Below are 26,200 nucleotides of genomic sequence, written 5' to 3'. Positions count from 1 at the left end.
GTAAGACAATTATGGACAGAGAATATAAAATATTTGATGATAAAGTTTCATCCTTACATATCCAACACACACATTGTTCATCATATCTAACTTCTTTATATCACCCCTCCTTGTTAGGTAGTTTAACCACTTAACCTCTAACATGAGTATTGATATTGTATTTGCATTGATCACATATTCACCATATAATGTGACTTAAACATTAATGGCTCCTAACTTTAATGTTCAAGAGTGCTACAACTTTAACAAGAACCAACGTAATCAACCCAAAGAATCCACAATAATTTTGGATTGCAGGTTTCTGTGGAGTGGTTTTTGAGAGATAGAATTCGGATAATCCACAGTGTTCATCTTTTTCTTGTCGACGTTTCGAGTCTAGAGCAAGACTCATCATCAGGACTTGATCCCCAAGAACAAGTAGCCTCCTTGCATATTTCAATGAGAAGAAGATTGGATCAAATCATTCTCACCCAACGACTCATGGTCGAGAGAATACCTCCCCTTTCCCCCACCTCTCCCACTTTCTCTAGTGGACCTTGGGTCATACATGTCAATGTCCTCTTTGAGATTTTTTAGCACCGAATTTATTTTTGATGCATTTCTCCTTTCATTATGTTTTCCTCTTCCTTCCAATAGATTAGGTACTTCCTATCTTTTATGGAAAATTCTGCGCTTATATAATTTCTGCACCTATTCTAGTGTGGCTGGGTTGAATAGGATTTTTATTCTTTTGGCTCTTTCTTTTAAACTCTTCTCCTCCAAGATTTATTCACTAGATCTAATCTGCATCATTCTCTTGTGGTTAGCCCTAGCCAATAAACTGTTCACCTTGGATAATGAATAGAAGAGGAACTAAGTAGGGACAGGCAGATGTATATTTTACAAGAGTAGTGAGAAAACTATGGATCAGTTATATGTGACTTATCCTTTTTCTAGAGAAGTCTGGAATGAGGTTACTCAAGCCATAGTGGGAAAATCTAAATGGGAAAAGATGGCTTTGGTTAATTGGATTTTTGACTGGTTATATGATAAGGCAACAGTAGCATATAAGGTTCTCGCCTACCTGTTTTCTTATGGGATTTGGGGAACCCGAAATCAGATGACCCTTCAGGATTTGGTTATCACATTTGCAGAGGTAGCGTGAAAGGTTACAATGGCTTGAGTTGATAATGAAGTAATTCTCAAATATATTTCTCCTAGAATCTTTTTAATGCCATGTATTGACCATGAAAGGCCTTGAGGCTTCTTCAATAGAGCAAGTCAAGGAAACCCTGGTATATGTGGAGCAGGGGTTGTTTTGACTCTATGAGCTACCTTAAGTTGATCTATGTTGTTGGCCAAGGTTCAAACAATCGACCTGAATTTTGTACCCCTTGGCTTTTGTTGAAAATTGCAGAGGAAAGAGGATTGAAAAAAATTCAAGCCTATGGAGATGGAACATTGGTAATTTCATTCTGCTCCCAATTATGAAGATTGTCCAAGAAATATAAGCCTCTTTTGAAATTACTTCATTTTCACATGTATACCATGAATTCAAGGCACAAGCGGATAAGTTGTCTAATGAAGGTTCTCTCTTGCAAGAGGGTTTCTTAACTTAACTTGAATTCAGAGGAGGCACCCTTGTTTCAGCTACAAAAAGAAATTTGTATTTAACTGGTCTTTTGGTACCAAATGGTGGTATTTTGTAGAGGCTTTTCAGATCCATTGTAAGAACTGTGAGTTTTAAATTCACAGGATAAGTAAGATGTCTGATTGATGTTTTTTGTAAAGCGGGTTTGTCGGTGTTGCTGGTTTGATGGGAAGGCCTATTTTGTCATATTAGAGAGATCTTTCATTATCCAAAAATTGTTGTATTCCTATTCTTATTAGATATTTTATTTCTTTTTAGAATGGAGAGGTACAAAGTCACTCGCCCTTCTACCTCTAAGAGTCACAGTACCTAAAATTGCTATGCTCAGGTAATACCAATAGCGAAGGTTAGGGTATCCCGCCCGCTAGAAGGAAAGTAAGTGATAACTTTCTAGGGTAAGGACGCTTCCAAAGGCGAAAGGCCATGACGAGATATCATTCGTGATCCATTCCTTCCCTTATAAGCTTCAAGGTGGTCTCTAATTGTTTGATTCATGGTTGTAACCATATTAAGTGAATTGATGAATCAATTAAGTTGTACCCCCTCGTATTTGAGTACTTTGTCGTGTCATTTGTTATGACAAGACTCTCAAGGATGGTGGACCCATCTGTTATGCAGTGTTTTTACACCTAGATAATCTAGTTAGAGCTTACGAAGAGATACAAGCTCACCCGGGATTGATGGCTCCCGCAATCACCCATGAAACCATTTCGGGTATCTCAAAGGAGCGCTTGGCTGATATATCTTGTGCATTACTGAAAGGCACGTTCGAATTTTCTCCAATGCATAGAATATTTATTCTGAAGCCCAAATCGATGGAAAAAAGGCCAATAACGATCTCTTCACCAATTGATAGGGTTGTGCACAGGTCTATCACCAATGTGTTGGAAGCAATATGCGAACGCATCTTTCTTCCAGTTTCATACGGGTTTTGCCCATCCATGAGCACTCACTCCTTTGCAGAAGTACAAAGGTGGACCGGGATAAAACGAATCATGCATGCAGATGTCAGAAAGTGTTTTGATCAAATAGAACACTTGACATTAATTCGCTTACTGGAGAAACACATATCGGACAACCTATTCTTAGAACTAATAATGAAGTTCCTATCTACTCCTATTTTGGATGATAAAGGACAAAATTATACCTCTACGAATAGAGGTATTCCCTAGGGAGTGGTATTTTCTCCGCTCCTTATGAATGTGGTGCTTCACGAAATGGATGGTTTCGCCCTGTCTATCTGTAAACAGAGAGGGCTTACATATGGGTGTTATGTTGATGACTACACAATTGGCGTTAGAGTGAATTTGTATTGTCTTGTGCGAGATACACTAACCCAGTTTATCCAATTTCTTCAAACTGAGTTAGGCGGACTTTATTTTCAAGTCAAACTGATAAAGAAATTCGGGTGTATCTTAGGAGAAAACTTGGTCTTACCTTTTGGGGAGAAAAACGAGGGTGCCATAAAGATAGAAGTCCCTATAGATAGGGTCATAGATTGACTCACCAAAAAGGGCTTTCTTCATCCCAATCAACATTTATTTTGGGGTTGGGAAAGGATCCCGAGGCGATAAGCTATCTATACAAAATGGTAGCCCAGGGCTTACTCCGTATTATAGTCCATGCGGAAAGATAAGGAATCTAATATGCCTTATCAATAGGGATCTCTTTCATTCACTTTGTCAAGCTATCGGAATGCTAACAGGTAGGGGTTAAATTTAACGGGTAACCCTGTCCCCTGTCCATCAAGGAATTGTTTTATGACGGTTTTATTTTTAAATTGACCTTCACATGAACTTTAATATTTATTTTTACCTTGCGAAACATGTATAATATTTTTCAAATAAATATTGTTTGTTTATTATAGAAATACATTCATAATAAATTGGCTAACTATCATTTTTTTTGTTTTTTTTGGGCATTATTAATTACTACTAGAATTCTAAGGCATTTTATTACTAGAATTGAAAATTAAAATTAAAATAGTTTTGACAAACATGGGGTAGTTTTTAGAGAGGACGAGGTTTCATGTTTAACTCCTGGTGCCTCTAATATAGGGAGTAAATAATATTGCACTAAATCTGCATAGAATAATGTGCGACTATGGCTGAAGAACCCAGAATTAAAATTGCAAATGTTCAACAGAAAAATACAGTGGAAATGAAAGGGATATTAATTAGGGGAGAAATGTAAATGTCAGACCAATGCAGCCACCGAAAATAAAGATCAATAAATACAAAAGAATAAACTCTAATTTATTCATTGATATCAACATTTTGTGTTAAAGAATAAACTCTAATTTATTCATTGATCTCAACATTTTGTGTTAAGAGGAGGCACACTACAAAAAAAAATACTACATAAATACAATACTACCTAAATACTCTGATTACAGATGGGACCAGAAACTATCAAAATATTTCTCATTCTAATGCTTCACCCTTCATTATTTAATTCACTAATTTACTAGAGGAAATGACTTCTTGGGGAGTAAGACTAAGTGTAAAAGAATGTAATCTGGAACAAACTCAACTTCACTCCATTGTGTTACATATAGCCCCAATTTACATGAATAGATTTTATTGGAGGAAACCCAATATGCAACATGTGGGACTAGATTCAACCAAAATTGTTGGGATTGTTTCTTGAATTTCAAGATTATACAACCACCCTAAAATAAAAATAGGTCAAATAGCTTGTTTGCCTCGAGTCTCTTTTGAATCCATGTTTCATTGTAGTATATAAAAGGTCAAACTGCTTGTTTTCCTCGAATTTCTTTTAAGTCTTGAGATTCTTTTGAGTCTATGTTTCATTGTAGTTGCAATATGTGGAACTAATCAACGAGTCATTAAGGCAAGTTATAAACACCATAAGATGAAACATGCCTACATGTTTGCTTGTCAAAGGTCTCTTTTGAATCTGTATATGTCATCTGTCATTAATCACATGCTAAAGTAATATTCATCATATAATCACTTAGCTAGAACTTTAGAATAGTTTTTGTATATTTATCCCCAAATTTTTAAATCTAAAAACAAAATAATACAATAAACAATATTACTACCACACAAGACACAAGAGAGAAGATATTGTTGTAGGTTACCTTAGGAATATTGTTCCACAGCAACCATGTTCACTTCGCCCTTAGAACTATTCTTTGTATCCTAATGGAGAAGCTCGAAGCAGACAGAAATAAGCAAACAAAGCACTTTCAGCCAACAAATTTTTTTTTTCCATTTGCACTCGCTATGTAATTTCTATATAGTTGCAGAAAAGCATTAAACAAGAAATAAATGAATAACCTTAACCAAAAATGTCTAGAAATATTTAACTTTTATTAAAACAAAAACAAGAAAATTAACTATGCTAATTGGTATTGATATAAATAAATTAAATTAAATTCAACAAAAATATAAATAAATTAAATTAAATTCAACAAATAAACCCAGATCTCCTCACCTCATCCATCAAACTAGAAGAGGAATCAAAGTCTGTTGGCTGGTTTGGTTCCACCATCAAACAACCCAGAAACACATCTGCCTCAAGATATTTCTCCTTCCCTCGTGGCTCCTCAGAAACATTTTTTAGTATGCTCCAGCTCTTGCTTTCTCTCTCAGCCATTTATTTCACATGCACACCAGTGAAACAGAACAAAAGCAAACAAGCACAATGAATCCTCATTAAACTTGTGAACATGCAACAATGTGAGTAGGTGATGCAATTGACGGCAAAATCTTGCCAGATCCTCCTTAGTTACCAAATTCGGTCGAATCAGGCTGAAAAATTCGAATATTCGGCAATTTGATTCAGTTCCGTTATAAATATGATTAAATTCGATTCAATCAATGCAGAATGTAATTAGTTTCTATTTATTTTGCCACTTACTCATTCTGACAGAACTGACGTGGATGGAGTCAGAATTATGGATGAGGGAGAGACTAACCGGTATGTTACCCAGGGAGTACCAGGTGCTTTCTGGGTGCAGTGAGATTTTATCTGAACTACATCAATACGGTTATCGCCCATATTTGAAGAAAGACCCCATTTTCCAATTAAGAAATGACGCCATCAACCCAAAGGCAAAGGGCAGGGAATCAGAAGAGGGAGTAAACAGTATTATATTCAACTCGTGTGCCTGCAAGAACTGTCAGGAGACAGACGTTAGGGTTTTCCAAGTGCGTCAATTGACAGATTATCTTAAGATTGTTGGAGGGCTGGTGATAAAAGAAGTATTTTTTTTTTTAATACAACATGGTGAATCGGTAATTGTCTGGCCTAATCTAAGGGAGACCCAGGATCAAACCTCAACGCTGCCACTCTAACACCAAGAGCATAACCAACCACCTGCAAGTCGGGTATACTAAGTCTCTATGATTTTAGCAAGAGCAGACTCACGGGAAAGGGGAATCCGCCCCTCTAGCCGCCACCACAGCAGGTCAATGTACTCAATGACATTTGAACTTCGGTCTGCCTAGGCATAACCCATGTGACTTACCGTCAAACCACACATCACTATACGATGATAAAAGAAGTATTAAAACAACACAGTTAAAACTTCTGAAGGACTAACCCCGACGTATTATGCCCTACTTATCGTCTTCTCATATGATATTTCACCTCTAACAACCAGAGAACATGGACATATAACGGTAACTAAAAACCATTCATCGGAGTTGAATAGCAAACCTCTTGGATGATGTTTTCAAACCAAAAATGCTTTCTAACGCACCTTCAATCCACTATTCTGCACAATTTATGCCCAGGGCTGTAGATAGTGGAGTACTTTCACATGAATGGATCATATAATATTGCATCTCCAACTAACAAAGAGCATGAACATATAACTGTGACTATAAACCACTCATCAGAGCTCAATAGAAAACCTTTTTCGACCCAAAAATGCCTTCTAACCCACCTTCCAATCCACTGACCTGCACAATTTATGCTAGGACTGCAGATTGTGGAGCAATCATGTAATGTCACCAAAATATAAATAGACGCACCAGTATAAACTGCACACTCACATTAGAAAGTACGCACGCAAAAGGAGTTTTAGATCTATAGACCTGAGATACTTTCTCGGATGTCTGTGTATTGATGAAATTTCAAGAGAATATTCTGCTATCTATGGCCAACTAGCAAATGTAGAAAAATATATTTACCCTGCAGCCGAAGGATTCTGCAATGATTAAAGACAACGTTAATGCCAAACAACACAACAAATACTCTACACCAAACACCCTTATGTAGACACTGTAACAGATCCCTAATTAAGTCGTCCTGAAGAAGTTTCCAAGAATCATTCCGCTTTCTATGGTCGAATTCTAAATTCAGATGAAATGCCCTGCAGCCCAAGGATCAATCATCTCTCAAATCAAGCATGTCAAGGACCAATAGCGCCAATGCTAAATACTCACAACTAATAAAAATGACACTAACAAATACTCAACCACAACCCCTTTATATTGATTATGCAGCCACTGAGCCCTACAACTGAATATGTAAACCATCTAAACAAGCGAAGCAATAACGTTGAAGGAGGGGAAATGATTCAGATAATACTTTCAATTACAATTTCCAATGGTGTGAACGGACTTGTGGCGTCTAACATCCCATCTTCAGATCTAATCAACCAGAAGCAGATCCTCTTCGGTGAAGAGAAAAGCATAGGATCATACGTTCCTGTTATCAACGACTAAAAGGTTGCGCTCCTTTACAAAGAAAGCGCATATGGTTATAGAGCATACACAACCCACTACCTTAGAACATATAATATACTTAATTACTCACAGAGTGAAGCTTCCACTGATCTATTTTGATCCTCAAACCGCGACAGGATTAAAACAAACAAAAAAAATTAAACTGATCACTTACAGAGTGAAACTTCACAAAAATCCCTGAAAGAATACCCTATATTTCTAAGCAGTAAATTAAAATGTATCTCCAGCTATAACACTTAGAGAATGAAACTTCAAAAAAATACCTAAAGGAATACGCTAGTAAATTAAAATTTATCTCCAGCCATATCATTTAGAGAATGAAACTTCTGAACAGTAAATTGAAACGTATCGCTTGCCATGTCCAGACATATGGAGAACCCATCCCCAACCCACAATCCCTTCCTTGGTTCAAATCTCAACCTAACCAGATATAATATATTAAGGTATTAGAATATGTGAAAGTGGGAACAGAAAGAAAAGAAAAGAAAAATATATATATATAGAAATTAAGGATATAGATTACCAATATAGAAAAATAAGATGGTAGGAACAATAAAAGGTATTGAATACAGAGAGCACCGTTGATGAAAAAACTTACGCCTTCGTATCCTGCGAGGAAAAATACCAAGAAGTAACTCTATTTTTACGCCGTAAGGCGTTTCCCTCTGAAATGAACTCCCTCAAATGCCTTTCTGTCCTAATCGTAGCCGTTAGATCTTTTGTTAGACGATTGAACAAAAATCAGCCGTCTGATTTAATAAAAAATGTTTTAAAACATTTAAAAACCCTAAAAAACGTTTCACTTTCCACTTGACATCTGTGGAGAGTTCTTGGAGTTTATGGCTGTTTAAGTTTACGGGTTGTTGGTCCCTTTGATGGAGCGCTACTACGAGCCCAGCAAGCCTGCAATTGTTGCTGTGGGTCTTGTTCTCCTTCCCATTTGCATTAGGTTCGTGCTTCCTTCCATAGAAATTTCAAGGTTTGTCATGGTGCCACTCAAGGAGTCCCTGCCAGAGGTATGCAATGTGATGCACACTTGGCTCACCCCTTCAATGCTTTTTGTGTTATTGAATCTGGTCATTGGGACTATTGCAGTCACCTCCAGCAGAGGTCCTCCGCCAATGGCAATAATAATAAGAAAGCTGGCAATATGCGTAGGACTACATTTGATAAACATGGACAGAATTTTATGGACAGAATTTTGAAGAAGAAGAAGAGGAGCTGCAATTTAGGCCTCCACTGGTTGAGCCTTCAAGGCTGAAAAAACATAAATTTCAAGGCTGAAAAAACATAAATTTCCTGAGGGTAAGGCTCCAAACCCACCAGGTTTTTCACAAAAAAACCCATCGTTTTTCTCCGCAGGTTGAGTCTTCAAATTCTCCAGAGTTTCTGAGAAAAACCCATCAATTTTCTCCTCCGATTGATCCTCCATTTCCGCCTCAGTTTTCAGGAAAATCCCATGATTTTTCTCCTCTGGTTGAAACTTGAGCCAACCCAAAGCTTTTCTCATGTGGGAATGAACAAATCTAAAGTGGCCGCATCCAACGTCTTGGAAGTTCCTGATAATGAAGATATGACCAACTGTGTTTGGACTGAAGATGGCACAAACCCAGATGGCCTATCCACGGACGAACTGAATGCAATGGCTGAAAATTTCATTCATAATTTCAAGCAGCAGCTCATGTTACAGAGGATTCAATCCCGCAATGAAAGGAGGGGCAAATAGCCCAGCCCCATGGAAGGCCTTGGGCTATATCATTGTACTCGGCAATTTTTAGGCCGATTGCTTTAAATGGTTATATTTTTCGATTATGGAAAGGCAAGCATATGAATTTCCTGTAATTTTTGTTAATGTTTAATACAGAACACGAGGCCTTGTGCCTATGTTGTTAGCCTTGTTGCATCTGGCACCTCGCCAAGATGTTTGCCGGTGAAAATCAATTTTACATGTATTGGAGTCTTGGTATCCACAAAAAGTCATTTTCAGATGTTTCTGTTTCAGTAGCAGATTGCTGGATCCTTCCATAATCATCTTATTGTGTCTATTCTGTCTGAATTTGAACATGGCGGTGATTCTTTGTTAACATTGTCGTATTCATTCATATGAAGCAGTCTATGGCATAGGTGCCTAATTGAGCTGAACTTGTTTCATTTACATGGTCCAATCTTCTTCAATGCTGGAAACATTGACAGGCTTTGCAGAAAACTTTTTACAGTATTTTGGTTTTAATGCCTCAATAAGCAAGCATTCTGTTTGTCCAAAAAATATGTTGTTGTCATTGAGAACTTCCGCGAGTAATAGGTCTATTGACGAACAACCAAGGTTTTGATGGCTGCTCAAGTGATCAGATGTGAGAAGCCTAATGGCTTAGAATACATGAAATTGAAGGGATGAAGGCTTTCATATGGAGATCCAGAAGTGGTTTACTTCCATCTGTAGATAGGGTTGAAGTTAAATCCATGATGATCTCAAAACCTGTGCAGATGTTTAGGCCTCTCCATCAGGTCTGTGCTTGCACAATGCTTTGGAACCAAGCTCCATTTCTTAAAGAATGGATCATGTACCATGCTATGTAGGTGTCCAGAGGTGGTTTCTTTATGATAACAACAGTGATGAAAACATAGAAGTGGTAGCTAAACAGCGTAATGCATTTTCTGATGACAAGACACCAATTTATTGTATCTATTTGATAATGGGCATTATTTTCTGAACGGGTTAATACACACCATCGCATTGACTTAATTGTATCTGGTTTGAATCAATTATGGGCAAAATAAACCCCCCTCTAAAATCTGAACAGAGTATACGAAAGGCCTGATTTCAATATACTGGGTTCTGAAAGAGCTGGTCCCCAACTGAAAAAAGGAGCAATTTTTAGACACTTTAATTCTATGTATCGGCTTTGTAATGGCATCACTTCTCCAAGTCTTGTTTGAATCAGTTGTGGGCAAAATAATTCCACCACCAAATTCTCAACACGCTAATCTAGAACTATGTAAACTCTTAAGTAGTACAAAATCTACCAACCAATTCCTATCTGGACAGCTCTGCATAACTTTCAGAATCTATTTGAGAAGAACAACCTTGCTTCCCAAGTACAACATCAGACTCAGGTATCCTCATTTAACGTTTATGCGTGGTAGATATGTGAAATGGAAGCATCCAAGAAAATTCATGAAAGATACTGCAATTTTCTGATATTTTGTACCAAATATGGGGATTTACAATCTTTTAACATCTAATGATATATCATTTCCGATATTTTCGAGGGATTCTTATATGTGTAGAGTGTGTATATTATTGCTGAATGATGCTTTTTGCTTATGCACATAATCTGCAATACAGGGGTAGCAGAAATGTATTATATCGGATGACCTGTACCTTCCTAGCCTCTAAGTATAAGTGATAAAGATGGACAGATAAGCTTAACAGATTTCCCTGTTCTGTTGTCATGGGCAAGGGCCCCACACATGCCATTCATATCTTCATTCTAGTTTGGGAAATCAGGCTCTGTACTGCCTAGGTTGTAAACCCAGTTTTCAGAAGTAAATAAAATACTAGTTCTTCTCGAGTAAAGCTGAAATAACTAGGATATATTTGGAAGAATTATTTAGGGCTTTGTTTTTCATTTAGGTTGCCACAGGATACCATTAATTTCAAACTAGAGTATGCATTGAGGATAAAAGTACACGATCTGGCCAATGGGCAGACGAAGAACAATTTCATCCTAAACATTATCAGTTACGCATGGAAAAATCACCTTTGGATGAGTGTCCAGGCTTAATATTCTCTGATCAAAAGCTTGGGATGAACACATAACTTGTATAGTGTTGCCTGAATTGATAAGGGTGAACAAGAAGGTTGTCAAGAATCAGATCACGGTGAGTAGATTTTGTACTCTAAAACTAACCTCCAGCCTATAAATCGTTAATGCTGGAAAACACCTATGAGAATTTTTGCTACGTAGTACTCTAACCTACAAACACATGCTACTATAAAATAAAATAGCAAACTTTTATTTCATATCACATAAAACAGCATACGTAATTTCTATTAAATCTGGAAAACAAAAGATGAAAATACAACTAAAATCTCAAACTCTCTAACCATCAAATCGTGTGCCTTGTGTCTTCTTTATGTACTATGAAAGAAGAGGGATACAATGAACCTGGATGCATGCACAACAGGACCTTCGTTGGCAGAAGAGAACCCTAACCCTAGTGCACTTATCTGGAGGGATAACTGAGCAAAAATAGAGGACGGCCTTCCTAGGGATCTGTGCCCTTCACTAAGCCTGGGATCTCCTCATGCAGGAGTGCCCTTGCCTACCTAGGGAACTGCATCCTGTATCTTAGAGCATGCTAAACTACATAAAACAAAAACAGAATAGGATTCACTGTTACTTTAGGAAAGCAATTAAGACTGAAATAGAATGAAGGTGGTGCCCCTATCTCTTTGTCTCTTCCGTTAGTATTAGTGCATATTCACTTTATTCTACAGATTGTTGAAGAGAGGTGCATTGCTGCTGCAGAAGTTCTGCTATATAAAAAGCTGTCTGGGCTAGTCTGCTGAAGGAATGAGTACTTTCGCTGGAGCACTGTTCGAGCTACACAGGTAAACTAACACTCCTTCTTAGCAAGAAAAGTGTTATCCCCCACACCATGCTGCTCTTTCATTTCAAACTTCCCCTTTTTTAGGGTATTAGTCAAAATGTCAGCAACTTGCTGATACACCACTGCCTTCTTTTGAACTGTCTCTGATGAAGTGGTACTTGATCTCAATATGTTTGGACAAATAATGAAACACTAGATTCCAAGAGAGTTTTCAACTCTTATTGTCACAGAAAATCATGGTAGTATCCTGTTACCCACGATTTTGTCTTATATAAAATTGGGGTAATAAAAAAACCCCATATTAAGGTATTCATTATGTTTATAAAATTGGTGTACCAGGGCCGCAGAATGAAGAGTTACTGGTTTAAGTTTGGTTTGCCTTAGTTTGAACAAAAGAATGAACATGATCACAAATGCATTCTGATCCTAATATCTATGTCTTATCTGGGAAAAACTTATAGTTTGAAAACACATTAGTTGCTTCTTTGAAGGGCACGAAGTTTGTCAACGAGGTGTGGATGAGATGGATGGCTTTGCATTTTATGCAAAGTATGATTATGAACGGCTTCAGAACCAGAGATGCTGTTAGAATGTACAAGAAAGGAAAAGACACTTGCACAATGGCCTACAATTATAGGTACAAAGTCTATAGGCACTTGGTGATGTCAAACTACTTGGACAATATCTGGGGAACACTTTCAAGTTCAGATATCTTGGAACTACAAAAGGAATCATTTATACCGGTTGCAAATGACACCAGGATTACTACAGTAAGTGTTCTTTATGTGCAGCTTGGATTAGATTTGGCCCCATTTGCCCTTGAGTTTCCAGGTTTATATCTTCCATATGTTAGGATTCTAAGAGAGATCAGACTGGGAAACTCCAACTTTTGACAGTGCAATGAACCTGTTGGTACAAATCCAGCAAGCAACTTGGTATCAACATCTCAATCCCAATGAGCTGCGTGCAGTTTTACTACTTTTACAGTTTATATGTAAAGAAGGAAAGAAACATTGAAGTTCATTAGAAGTTTCAGAGGTAGTTGAAGTTGCAACAAGTGGAGAAACTATTGTGCAATCTGCTGATTGACATATTGTAACTTATAGAACAAGCAGACAGCTCAAGCACGAAGAGATCCCAGCTAACTTATATAATACCGAGAAGCATGACAGTTTTGCTGATAAGTTTTCCTTAGGCAGAATATTGGTTGGCAATGCTCCTAAACAGGTTCATATCAGTTAAGAATCAAGATCTTCCATAAACTCAGAAAAGGAAAGGTATTAACCTGTCCACTGTTGTTGGGAGATAAATCATCCATCTTCAAACAGAATAAAGGGTGCACTATGTTTATGCTTACTCAGAAAACTCAGAAGGAACTAATCTGGTTTGAAACTTAAATGCAAGATCAATCTTGTCATGCCTATATATATACGTATGCAATGATACTTGAAGCTGACCTCAGATTGGGAGATATTCAATTAAATTTAATAAAAGTTTGGAGCTAGACAGAAGAAATATGATAAGTTAATTTAAAATTTATGTGGTTAACCTGTTGGGGTAGTTCTAAAATAAAGAAAATATTGATCCAAACCCTAGAAGAAATTGAGCCAATGTCAAGTCAGGGTTGATTTGTCAATAAATTCACATGATGAAAGGTGTAGGAGCAGCGTTGTGGTCCATATATACACACTTAAATGAAAACTTGAGGTTTTGATGGCATGGTTTATTTATTTGGACGCTAAATACCCACTTTTGAGCCCCCACATATTCATACTTAGACATTTGTATGACCTGTGGGGCAAACACATTTAGAATAGCCTTTAAAGGTTGGAAGTGTCTACTTTGAAGTGATGGAAGCAATTTGATAAGTTATCCCCTGTTTGCGGGGTTTTGCTTGTCATTGGGTTTCATTTGAAGGATAGTTGGAGAGTCCACTTTGCGCTTGAAGATGGTTTGGGCCCTGGGGAAGCTCTCTTGGGTGATGTTTTGGATGTATGGGACTTAGGTACCCACTTTGGATGGACAAAGAAAGACTTGATTGGAGAAGCAAGTGCTATTAAAGGGCCTTTGGATGCTGGACACTGTACCAACACCCCCCTTTTGCAGGCATAAATCTAGCGTTCTATTATCTGCATTGAACCAAAGCCTGATAAACGTAGTCCATCATTTTCATCTCAGACATAATTATCATTACATGAACCTTCTTAGAGGATTTGCAGTGTTCCTGAGGTGATATATCTATGTTCATCTATTCTAGCGACACAGTCTGTGTTGAGGTCATTTCCAACTCAAAGACAGAAGAGAAACACATTTTTTGCAGATGTAATTTCTGTCAAAGAGTTTGCCGCAATCTATTTTTATAAGTATTACCTCCAGAATTTTGTATATTGTGCATCCATCCTATGTTTGAGCTTGAGAGCAGGAAAGTTGGGTGGAATGGCCTTCCTTTTGTTTATGACAAGGTTAGAGTTGGCCAAGGAGAAAGAGTAGAACGTTGTTGTAAGTTTTTGGATATATTTGCAAAATAAGGATGTAGGATGGTTGAGATGTCATGTGCTGAACATGATCGCCATGCTGCTGAAAGTTAATTTAAAAACTACAGGTATTACCTCTAGAATTTCATATATTGTGCATCCATCCTATGTTTGGGCTCGAGAGTGGGAAGTTTGGGTGGAGTGGCCTTCCTTTTGTTTGTGACTAAGGTTAGAGTTGGCCAAGAAGAAAGAGTAGAATGTTGTTATAAGTTTTTCGATATATTTGCAAAATAAAGATGCAAGATGGTTGAGATGTCATGTGCTGAACATGATCGCCATGCTGCTGAAAGTCAATTTAAAACCTAAACTGCGGGAAGGATGTTATCCAAGTCGAACTTAGAATCTACTCCAATTAATATTAAAAGCTATGAAGCATTGCTCAAAATTGTTGACAACACTTGTGGAAATAGCTTTGATCTTTATTATGGTTTATTTATGTATAATAACAATGCAACATAATAGTAGGAGAGATTGGAAATGGCTTTCGATGCTTTAAAGAAACAGTTTGTAGGGTAGTTGCACGAAATAGTTAGAAAACAATTATTTGAAGGGATTAGTAGTGAGAAAGTTTCTCAACAAACTTCAGCATTTGCTGAAATGCAAAATTCTCCACAATTCAAATAATTCTTCCGATAAGCAAAAAATACATGAACTGTCTAATGTCGTTAAGGGGCTATCTGATGTAGTTAATAAAGTTCAATAGGGATTTATAATTTCTATCTGCTCCTCGCCACTTCTTGGAGGTATTTAGACTGCAACATTTTTAGAGATTTCTTTCACAATGCTTTGTATCTTTTGTTTATTACGCCGTAAGGCATTTCCCTCTGAAATGAACTCCCCCAAATGCCTTTCTGTCCTAATCGTAGCCATTAGATCTTTTGTTAGACGATTGAACAAAAATCCGCCGTCTTATTTAATAAAAAATGTTTTAAAACATTAAAAAACCTTAAAAAACGTTTCACTTTCCACTTGACATCTGTGCGTTGAGCTTCCGGGAGAGTTCATGGAGTTTATGGTTGTTTCCGTTTATAGTTTCGTGGAGTTTATGCTTGTTTCAGTTTACGGGCTCCAATTTCTGTTTGTATAGTCGAATCGGCATTGGCAATGGCATCCCCCGTATCCTCATGCCCCCAAAACCCTTCTGACACTGAAATTGGGATAGAAATCGCGCAAACTGGTGAAAGGAAACCGCGATACGACTCCACTAGCGTTCAAACCTGGAGAGATGTCGTTTCTCGTGTTGCAGAAATAAGGGGTTTCGATCTAGACGCATATAATGGGTGAGATCTCAACCCTCCCCTCTCAGTTTTGTAGTACTTCACACTGATTAGATATACATAGGTTAATGTTGATAACCCAGATAGCGATGACAAGAGCTCTCAAATAGCATGCTACAAAAGCTGGAGTCACCAGCTACTTCAGCACTGCGTGAAGAAGCTTTGCCACAATACAGCTTATCGTGGCATTGCTATGAAGAAGTTGCAACTTCTTGATAGTAAAGGTGGTTTGGTGGAGCGATTTTTGAGGAGGGTGCGATTACCAAACCTTAGATGGCTTCGCTGGAATAAATGCCTCTGGTTTTCTCTGCCTTCTTGGATACCTATGAAGAACCTTAGGGTTTTAGAAGTGCGGGGGAAGAAATTGAAATCATTGTGGCAATCCGGATATCAGGTAAATAAAATTTTGGCAATTTAAAGTATGTGTTTATTCGTTATTGATTTCGCACAGTAGGATCTGCAACTAATTTAAATGGTTTTGCAGAAGCTAATCGTCGAATTCTTTCTTACGATTAAAACCCTGAAACATTTTGCAGGCACCTTTGTTGTTGTGACAGTTAGTTATTTATTCTCCCTTTCAAAGTTACCAAAATCAATAGGGTACCTTAAGCACCTCGAACTGATTGTCCTCCATAAGATTAATCTTAAAACTTTGTTGGATGAATTTTGTCATTTGGTGTCGTTGAAACGATTGGAGTTAACAAGTTGCCCAAATCTAAAGTCATTGCCAGATTCCTTTGGGTGCTTAATAAGCTTGGATTACATCGATTTGTCTCACTCTTCTCATTTGCAGGTGCTTCCAAAGTCTTTTGGTAATTTAATAAACCTAAAAGACATAGGTCTGTCTCACTCCCTACAGTTGTAGATGCTTCCAGGTTCTTTTGGTAATTTAATTCGTCTTCAATATCTTGATTTGAGTTGGCGCTATAATTTAACCGTCTCTAGCGAAACACTGGGAAACATTAGCACACTTGAACGTTTAGATGTTTCCTATTGTAAGAACATTGAAATATTACCTCCGCAAATAGCATATCGAAAGTGCCTAAAAAAATTAAATTACTGCATTAAATGGGTAATATGCATTAAATTACCCAATCCATGATGAGGAGGGGTCCTTCGCATCCAAGCATCCATATTCATAAGACCGTCTTTCATAAGATCCTGGCTCAACGCATCAAAGTGCCCAATGACCTAATCAAGATGCCAAAATCAGGGTCCTCACAGTTCCCTCTGCTCATCGTGCTCGCCAAGACATAGGATCAGCCATGCAAATCCTTCTTCCAATGTGTTCTTCATGAGGCACCTTGAGAGATACCATAACTCTGATTTTATGTTCATACAGGCTGCGACAAGGGTCTACTCCAAAGTGCGTCGCACTTCTTCTATCTTCCAAACTTCCAAGGGTACTGTCACCGTTATCCAATGGTGCCAACACAAAGAAGTTGCATACTTTTCTTGGATGAACTTCCTTTGCTTCAGCTACTAGACAAAAATAGGATCACATGGAGGGCTGCCACTAAACCTTCTCAACAAAATCACATCAACTGCTAGATAATGACATTATGGAGGGCTTTTACTATTCTTCAAAAATCATTTTCAGATTGATGTCTAAAGGGACCATCCCTTCTCATAACTGCATCCTCTATTTTTATTTGCTTCTGGGCACCTCTTATGAAGGTTTCAAAGACATGAATATATATTCCTTATTGATTTGCAAGTTGGCTTGAATGGAACAGGCTTTTAACACTTGTATATATATATATATATATATATATATATATATATATATATATATATATATATATATATATGGGCGCTTGTGACAGTGATAAGGACTTGGCCTCTTCTTCAATACACAAAATAAGGTTCCTTGATTTTACTAATATAGATGACATAGGATGCCCATTGATTGTCTTTTCAAGGCTTGCAAATATATGCATACAAAATCTCGACTTCCTTAAATTATGAAGGGCCTTAGAACTGTCCTTTAAAAGATTCTCCGCTTCCTTATAAATATGTGGAATGAGAAGTCCACCACCTTTCTTCTTTTATAACCCGGAGATCAAGAAATCATAGCCCCAATGACCTATACTGGTCGGCCAAATTCACAGAGCATGATAGTATATAGCAGTGCTTTATGTGACATAGGCTTCTTGGCCTTATTACAAGCACAAGGAATAAGTAGGCATCTTCTTAGATAAAACAATCGACATTAACAAAACTTTTTCTCTTCAATAACTGAGAGAACAAAGAGGCATGAATAGGTCGGATTCACTGTCTGAATTGAAGAGCGAGAGAGAATATAAGACAAAGTTCACCGAGCCATAACATTTTTGCCTCCATACCACAAGATCGAGAACAGAGTAATCCTTTCTCCAAGGTTGGCTTCATGAAATGACCTTTGGCATATTCTTGTGTTCTTGCACTTTTCTTGGCCTCTCAGGAGAATAAAGTTATTTTCAAAAGACTTATCCAAAAGCATACTTATGCCCAGAATGTAAAAGAGAGATAGCTCCATTGCATAGCAGACCTTTATTGTTCCTTATGCTCAGAACAATAGGAACACTTGGCTCCTTCTTAATGGTTCAGAGAACTAGGCCAACAACTCGGTTCTTCATTGCTCCATAGGAATCTCTTTAATTCATTGATCAAATCCAAATAAATATATGTATCCCTAGAGTCACTTATTTGATCCTCAACAAATTTGCTTGTTGGACATCTTTGTTTACAAGAGTTGAATTTATGTGAGCATCGGTGACTGGATGGAAGGACTTCTAGCTTCAGAATTCTGATGCAGAGGTGCCAAAGGGATCAGATCTTCAAACATACTGTTGACTGCTTTATCCAATGAGAATCTTGCACTCAGATCAACAAATTCTTAAAACAAAACTCTTCATTGACTTCTTATCATGACACGTGGTTTAGCTACTGAAGGAGGACTTTAGCATCTTCAGATTTGATTAATGGCCTTCATGAGCTATTTAGCCTAGCTCTTGCATATACCTAGACTTATATTATTTTTCGAGACCTCTCATGTTTTCTAAGGCTTGCAACAAGATACTTCAAATACATTACCAGTCCACTGCTTCATCTCTTGAGATTGCATTCCTCCTCTTGCTTGGGCTTGACCTCAGCTAGCTCTAATACCATGTTAATTTTTTAGTTAACATGTTCTTTGCTTAGGTCAGAGGTCAGTTACTTCATTAATCCATTAGCCCATTATTAATTCCATTAATCCATTAGCAATCATGTTGAACATTATCACATGACAGTAACTGATGAAAAAACATCAAACATAAATGCAAAAGACAAGCCAAGACAAGAGGACACCATGATTTAGCCTTAAAGCCAGGGAAAAACCTGACAAGGGGGAAAACCCACAGATCTTTTCTTCTTGATAATATCAAATGTTCACAGAGAGAGAAATCCATAAGTACAATGATACATTAGTCAAACTCAATATTATTGACTTGCCATAGATGATCCCAATCAAATGTCCAAAAGTCAAGTCACATATGCAGAAGTCAACAATAGTCAAAGCTATCCTAGCCAGTCAGCAGTCAACGATTAACAGCTCAGTCAAATCAGCCCAATCTATTCAGTAAAAGGAGAGAGAAATTCACCCTCTCTAGGCAATCAAAATGCAGTCAAGGCAACCTTCAAAAGTCTGATCAAAACTTGGTCAACAGTCTGCGGTTAAACCTGCCTCAGAGTTGTGGTCAAACACCTCAGTTTGTGCTCGGTTTCTCTGCTCAACAAGTGCATCCCAGCTGGCAGAGTAATAATCCATCCAGGTCGCAGTCAAATAGTTGGTCAAAGTCCCTGGTCAATGCTGCTCTGTGTACTAGAAAAGTCAACCACAGAAAATCACAGGAAATCCATCCTCCAAAAATTTGCACGTATGGGAGAGAGATAGTTTCTCAAAGAAAGTCGAATCCATCATGAGAGGAAAGAGAAAATCATGTGTGCTGATGCCAAAATGGAGTGAACTCATCTTATATTTAAAAAATTCAATGTGGGTCAAAGGTCATGTCTTTTGGGCTTCATGAGCCTACATGACTGTGGGGCTGACCTTGACCACAACCAACATTGTGGGCTTGACTTCAAATATACATTTCTGCCTATCAAAATCCATCGTGCTTTAGGTAAAAATTGGTCCTCTTGAGAAGAGGAATCCAATGCCATCATCATCTCATACAAAGGAGCCGTCCATAATGGAATTTGACCTTAGTTGACCATTTTTAACAATTGCCTATATAGAACATCTAGTTAAAAGACTAATTTTACTCTCAATAAACATTGGACAAAAACTTCTCTCGATCCAGTTTGAATTTGGTAGTATCAAACAAAATTTTCATTCCATAGATGAAACAACTTTTGTATTGCACAAGAGTTCAACTTTTTTGTCGAGAGGTATGTTCATGACACCTCTCTTACAAACTAGTTTGTTGTAAAGTTCATCTTAACAATGATTGATTCACTCAAACGAAATAAAGTGGGCAATAGATCCACATACACATCCTACACACATGGACACATACATAAATATTGTGGGAAGGACAGGAAGATGTGTTGACCTGACTTGAAAAATAAATTGTTTCAAACCAATGTTGTCAGACTTGGACTCTTCTAAGACTCGGCTTGGCTGTGACTCAGGAAGACTCAACAGAATCTTTCAGACTTGGCAAAGAGAAAAAAAAAATACTCAAAATATGTGTTGGCAAGTTTCAAAGGAGTCTGGAAAGTGGGGATTATGACAGAAGAGTGTCTAGGAGTTACTCTTTTCAGCGGCGACTCAGTGGACTTGGCAAGATTCAGGAGTCCGAAAAGAGTCTGACAACATTGTTTTGAACAAGCATCAGTCACAGTCAAAAAGAAAATGAATAGACAAAAATCAGCACTCTTAATAGAAAGGATACATGTGTAGAGTTCTATTTAAGAGTTCAAGGCTAAGCTCCAGTATAAAAGTAAATTCTGTTTGCTGCTGGAAACTGTAAAGTAGACAAACAACAAGCTAAGTATTTTATTTAGCTGAACTTGAAATGCTTTGAAAATGCTCAAACGTTAAAATCAGTCAAATTCCTGCCATTTATCTTGGACCTAATTTCATACATAAGCATGCTAGGAAACCACACTCCTCTATAAAATTATACAAGTTGTAAGACGATTATATAAAAAATCAAAGATTGAAACAATTTCGAGCAAAGGAAATGTTATTTCAATATATTGGCCCTGTTCAAGTTTTGAATGATTTAGAAATTAGCAGATCTATTAGATAATGGAGGCAGGAAATTTGCACTTATTTTCTGTCAAACCTGGTAGCTGATAAAAGATGAGAAACAACTTAATCACACACACGTTGGCAAAGGCCTAATACTAAGAAGGCAGGTAGAAGTGGATGATTAAGATTGTTTATAGGTTTAGCCAACAGTTTATTGGTAACATGCTTAGTTTGAACTTTTGGTGATATTGTTTCATCACATAGGCTGACTACGGTTTGGTGAATTGTTACTGGAAATATAGTTAAATCAAGATAAAATATAGGTGGTAATACCTAGTTGAATGGAGAGTCCTAGTATATTGGCCCTTTTGAGGATTATTACTTGACCAATTTGTTGCCTTAGTCTGCTGAGTACATTTTTTTTGTTTTTGTTGGTTGGTTGTTGTTGTAATTGGTAAATTGTATAGGTGATTTTCATTCACATGCTTATTGGAATAGCTGGCTCTTGAATAGGGTAGTCATGTAGTTGAGTATGTGAGAGGGGTTTGTAGAACGCATTATCTAATGAACTCTTATGTAGAGGCAAAAAGTCTCACTCATAGACTGATCAACTTACTAGAACTACTACTGCACTTTCTTCATCAACAGAAGCCACTTGAAAATGCTTGAAAATGAACTCTCTATAAGGGCCATTGTCAATAAAAATATTTGTAGTGGAGGGGGTTTCTACATGTTGACCAACCATGTAAATTGGATCTTATAAATTATAATTCTTGTTTTCTAGCCTTCTATTTCTGTAGATATCAATTTTGTAGTTGATGGCATACTTTTTATAAATAAATTTCCATGGCTATTACGGTTCACTTAAGAGCCAATCTCTTGCAGAGTTCAGAATTGAATTCATCTGTAACTGCCTTTGATTTATGGAATGATCTAGAAAAAAATTTAGTGCCTAACAAGACTGTGATAATCACAACCATAAATGCAGCTTGGGCAGAAGAAAACAGTGTACTACATTTGTACATGTAGAGCCTTCAAATAGTTATTGAATCATGTTCTCCTCGTTGTAGTGGACCAGGGGTCATTTAATCGTTGCCAACATATTCATCACACTGCTATATTTTGCTGAAAGAAATATCTGATTTCAATGAATCTGCCTTTGCATACCAAGATTGGCATGAATGGTAAAATTCAATGAATTTGCCTCTGCCTGCCACTAGAAGTTGTTGGATGAAAATATCTGTTTTAAAGGCAAGAAATGGAATGGTTTTTTTGTTATTTGGATTACCAAAATAAATGGCTTATTTAAGATAGCTTATAAATGGAGGCATAAGTTCTGAGGATCTCATGGTGTTATTTCAATATATTGGCCCTATTCAAGTTTTGAATGATTCAGAAATTAGCAGATCTGTTAGATAATGGAGGTAGGAAATTTGCACTTCTTTTCTGTCAAACCTGGTAGCTGATAAAAGATGAGAAACAGTTTAATCACACACATGTTGGTAAAAGCCTAATACTAAGAAGGCAGGTAGAAGTGGATGATTAAGATTGTTTATAGGTTTAGCCAACAATTTTATTGGTAACATGTGTAGTTTGAACTTTTGGTGATATTGTTTCATCACATAGGCTGACTACAGTTTGGTGAATTGTTACTGGAAATATACTTAAATCAAGATAAAATATAGGTGGTAATACCTAGTTGAATGTGAGAGGGGTTTGTAGAACACATTATCTAATGAACTCTTATGTAGAGGCAAAAAGTCTCACTCATAGCCTACTCAGGGCTTCAGATGGGAATTTCTTTTATACACTGATCAACTTACTAGAACTACTGCTGCACTTTCTTCATCCACAGAAGCCACTTGAAAATGCTTGAAAATAAACTCTCTGTAAGGGCCATTGTCAATAAAAATATTTGCAGTGGAGGCCCTCAGCCCAACAACCATTTTAGCCAGCCTTGGAAGGCAAATAGTTGAGTTCAAACATGATGAAAATTTAATTCCATGTATACAAAAACATGTATTATGTGTTGATAATGGCTAGAAATATGAACTAAAGATGTATATACCTCCTTCTGTAAAAAATGAACAGAAGAGGCAGAGGTATAAGGTTCACCTCGAATTTTCTTGCAAGTTCAATCCATTGTAGGATGTGAAAGGAAGTGTCATAATGCCAAGAGCGAAAAAGAGGGGAAGGAAGAAACTAATAATTTCATAAATTTTAGCTTTCTATCCGTACCTTGATTTGTTCTAATAAAATAAATATTAATTGTTTGACGGCATCCAGGGAGCTATCTGGTAATAATAATAATATTATGATTAGTATTATAATAATAATAACAACAATGGAAAGGTGGGGAAGGAAGAAACTAATAATTTCATAAATTTGGACATTTTATCCTACCTTTATTTGTTCTTCAGATCCAACTAATATTTTGTAGATCCAACTTATGGTGAACCAGAAGCTTGAAAGCCAATTGCAAGTCATTCATCCAACAACGATCTATAAGCATGCCATAGTATTATGTCTCTGCATATTCACAATAGTGATTCCATTGTCATATTATTATTCCCCACTTGGACAGAGCGATGACACAAAGGGTTTCTACATGTTGACCAACCATGTAAATTGGATCTTATAAATTAAAATTCTTGTTTTCTAGCCTTCTATTTCTGTAGATATCAATTGTGTAGTTGAAGGCATACTTTTTATAAATGCTTCCACAACCTATTATTATTTACAAAATATTCATTTTCAGAATACACATAACTAATTATTGCAATTGTAACTCATTATCATCCACCCTTGCTTTCAACAATGTCCATTCACATGTCCCTATTCTTCCCCACTCTATACATGTCTCTATTCTTCCCCACTCTATGCTATTCTTCCCCACTCTATGCCTTACGGCGTTTCCTTTGCAACATAAGGTGCAAATGCTAGTAGAATTTCCTGGAGAGAACCACAAGCAAAACGCGAAAACCAGATGAAAACCCTTTCCTCCATCCCTTGAATGAGGACATCCACCGCATCGCATCTCCCTTCCATCCCTGTAAAGGGAGGAACAGTGGGAAACAAGCGAATGAATGTGGGAATAAATCGATGTTTTGTGGGGTGAGCTATTGAAGAGATCCTCCTCCATCGCTAGATCCCTCAACATATCGAAATTTAACCCTAAAACCCTAACTTCCCTTGAATCACTGCTGCATTCCCTGTGAAAACTTAAAACAAATATGTGTGAAAAGGTAGAACAATCTGTAGCTAAGGCATTCAGTCGATTTGAAAAACAAGAATGATCTACATATCCTAAATATCGATCCAGTGACCTAACCTGTCCCTGTTTCCATATATTTCCAGCGAAGATTGGAGATCGATATTGCCGTGCCTAACTATTGTTCTGGCCTTTGTGTTTTGGTGGGAATTAGACTAGCATTTGCACCAGATGTTGCAAAGAAAACTTCGTAAGGCGTAAGGCATAAAGCGCGGAAATCCATTATCCATGTAGTGTGTGCATTATTCAACAAGGTGGATCTCTCTAAATTTGTTGCAAACATTTATGTTGTTGCATTGCTAATTTATTTAGAATCTACTACTACCTCCTCTTCTTGGAATATTAAATTTCTTATCACCCCATGATGACAATCCCTCTAATTATTGGAATCACAATTTTTTCCACTTTAGGGGGTTTACGGTCAACCTAAAGAAACATGAATTTGAGTCACTCAATTAAAAAGAAATTGTAAATGGCTATTTATCATGTTTTGAGTAAAAACAATTAATAACTCATATTTACAACCCTTGAAATATTTACAACCTTTTAAGTCTTGTATTTATAACTCATATTTATAACCCTTTAAAATGAAACTAACTATCTATATTTTTATTAATAATAAAAAGAATCTTCTTTATAAAACTGACACTCACATGCTACTCCTATTGAAAAGGAATCAATACTCTTTGATAAGCAATATTCTTTGATAAGCAAGGAAAGCATTATACTCGACCTCAGGGAACTCAGTGGGCAAAATTATCAATAACTAGTTAATATTGATTTGCATCAATTTCTTTTGGTCCAACCAGCAATTAAAATCCATCCCCTGCCACTGCAACAATAATACACCATATATCACCTTCCCATTAAAACTGAGAATGAGCTGCAAGTAACTGTGAGAACGCGGATGCCTCATAAGCATGGAGTTAAGTTTGATCCCTGAGCTTTGCTACAATCCTCAACTGTAGAAATATTGAAATTTTTAAGAAGACTCTGGCCATTTCATAAGCAGCTGAGTTGACAGCAGAGTTTGTCTGTTGTTGAGTCCCAATCATAGAGATGTCTATATGAGTTATGTCAATGTCTAAGTAGAGCTGTTGAATATGGAATGTCGGTGTAAGTCCTCATCTCTGTCCAACTTATGTCAAAGCAAGGATGCTACATAGGAAGAAAGAATTGGTTAATCGGTTGTGGATGATGGCATTTTTCCTAGAAAATGCAATATCTCCTTCATTGATTTCAAAACTCCATTGCTTCACTTGCACCTATCTTCTCAGGCTTTCATATTGATAAAAACAATGTAGAAAATTTTGGTTGAGTTAGTTTCAAACCATAAAATCTACCCCAACTTCATCTAATGGGCTTGTAATATAGCCTTCTTTCCCACATTTTCTTGATTATAAAATAATGTCAAAGTAAAACGAGAGTTAGAAATATTTTTCAACAATAGTCACTTGCATCAGATGATTATTATCTCGCTTGGTTTTCATCCTTATGGCTTAATATGGACGGACCATTTTCTGCAAGATTAGGAAAGCCTACTGTGTCTTTGAAAGATCGATTTGATTAATGAAGGACATAAGTTAAAAATGCAGTGATCATCCTGTAAACAAATATATATACTCTATATATATCAAAGCAACAGACTGAAGGCACTGAATTTGCCCATTTCAGACTCATATATGATATATCTATTCAATTGTTTACATAAACCAATATTTCATCCATAGTGGCTAAGAGTAGTATATATCAAAGACTGAAGGCACTGAAATTACCCAATTCACTCATATATCTACTCAAATTTCTACACAAACCAATATTTCATCCACAGTGGCTAAGAGTATATATCAAAGTAGCAGACTGAAGGCACTGAACTTGCCCATTTGAGACTTATATATCTATTCAAATTTTTAAACAAACCAATGTGTGATCC

General features: G+C 36.9%; 1 long non-coding RNA gene and 2 pseudogenes across 2 annotated transcripts in view; 2 read left to right on the top strand and 1 right to left on the bottom strand.

The window, feature by feature from the left end:
• Nucleotides 1-7,994, bottom strand: part of LOC149219061 (uncharacterized) — a 32,168-nt gene extending 24,174 nt beyond the window's left edge. For both annotated transcript variants that reach the window (XR_016249207.1, XR_016249208.1), the window contains exons 1-3: nucleotides 7,949-7,994; nucleotides 5,090-7,770; nucleotides 4,734-4,794 (exon numbers count right to left, since the gene is read on the bottom strand). This is a non-coding gene — a long non-coding RNA (uncharacterized LOC149219061). The remainder of the gene's footprint in view (nucleotides 1-4,733; nucleotides 4,795-5,089; nucleotides 7,771-7,948) is intronic.
• A 207-nt stretch (nucleotides 7,995-8,201) lies between these two features.
• On the top strand, nucleotides 8,202-9,835 carry LOC149219060 (uncharacterized; annotated as a pseudogene).
• Nucleotides 9,836-12,491: 2,656 nt separating this feature from the next.
• LOC149219059 (arogenate dehydrogenase 2, chloroplastic pseudogene) lies at nucleotides 12,492-15,122 on the top strand (annotated as a pseudogene).
• Nucleotides 15,123-26,200: the final 11,078 nt, after the last annotated feature.

This window comes from Pinus tabuliformis, chromosome Q, assembly GCF_031772625.1.
Source record: "Pinus tabuliformis cultivar Carrire ecotype Pingquan chromosome Q, CPIR1, whole genome shotgun sequence".
Taxonomy (NCBI): domain Eukaryota; kingdom Viridiplantae; phylum Streptophyta; class Pinopsida; order Pinales; family Pinaceae; genus Pinus; species Pinus tabuliformis.
This window is presented reverse-complemented; position numbering and strand designations above follow the sequence as displayed.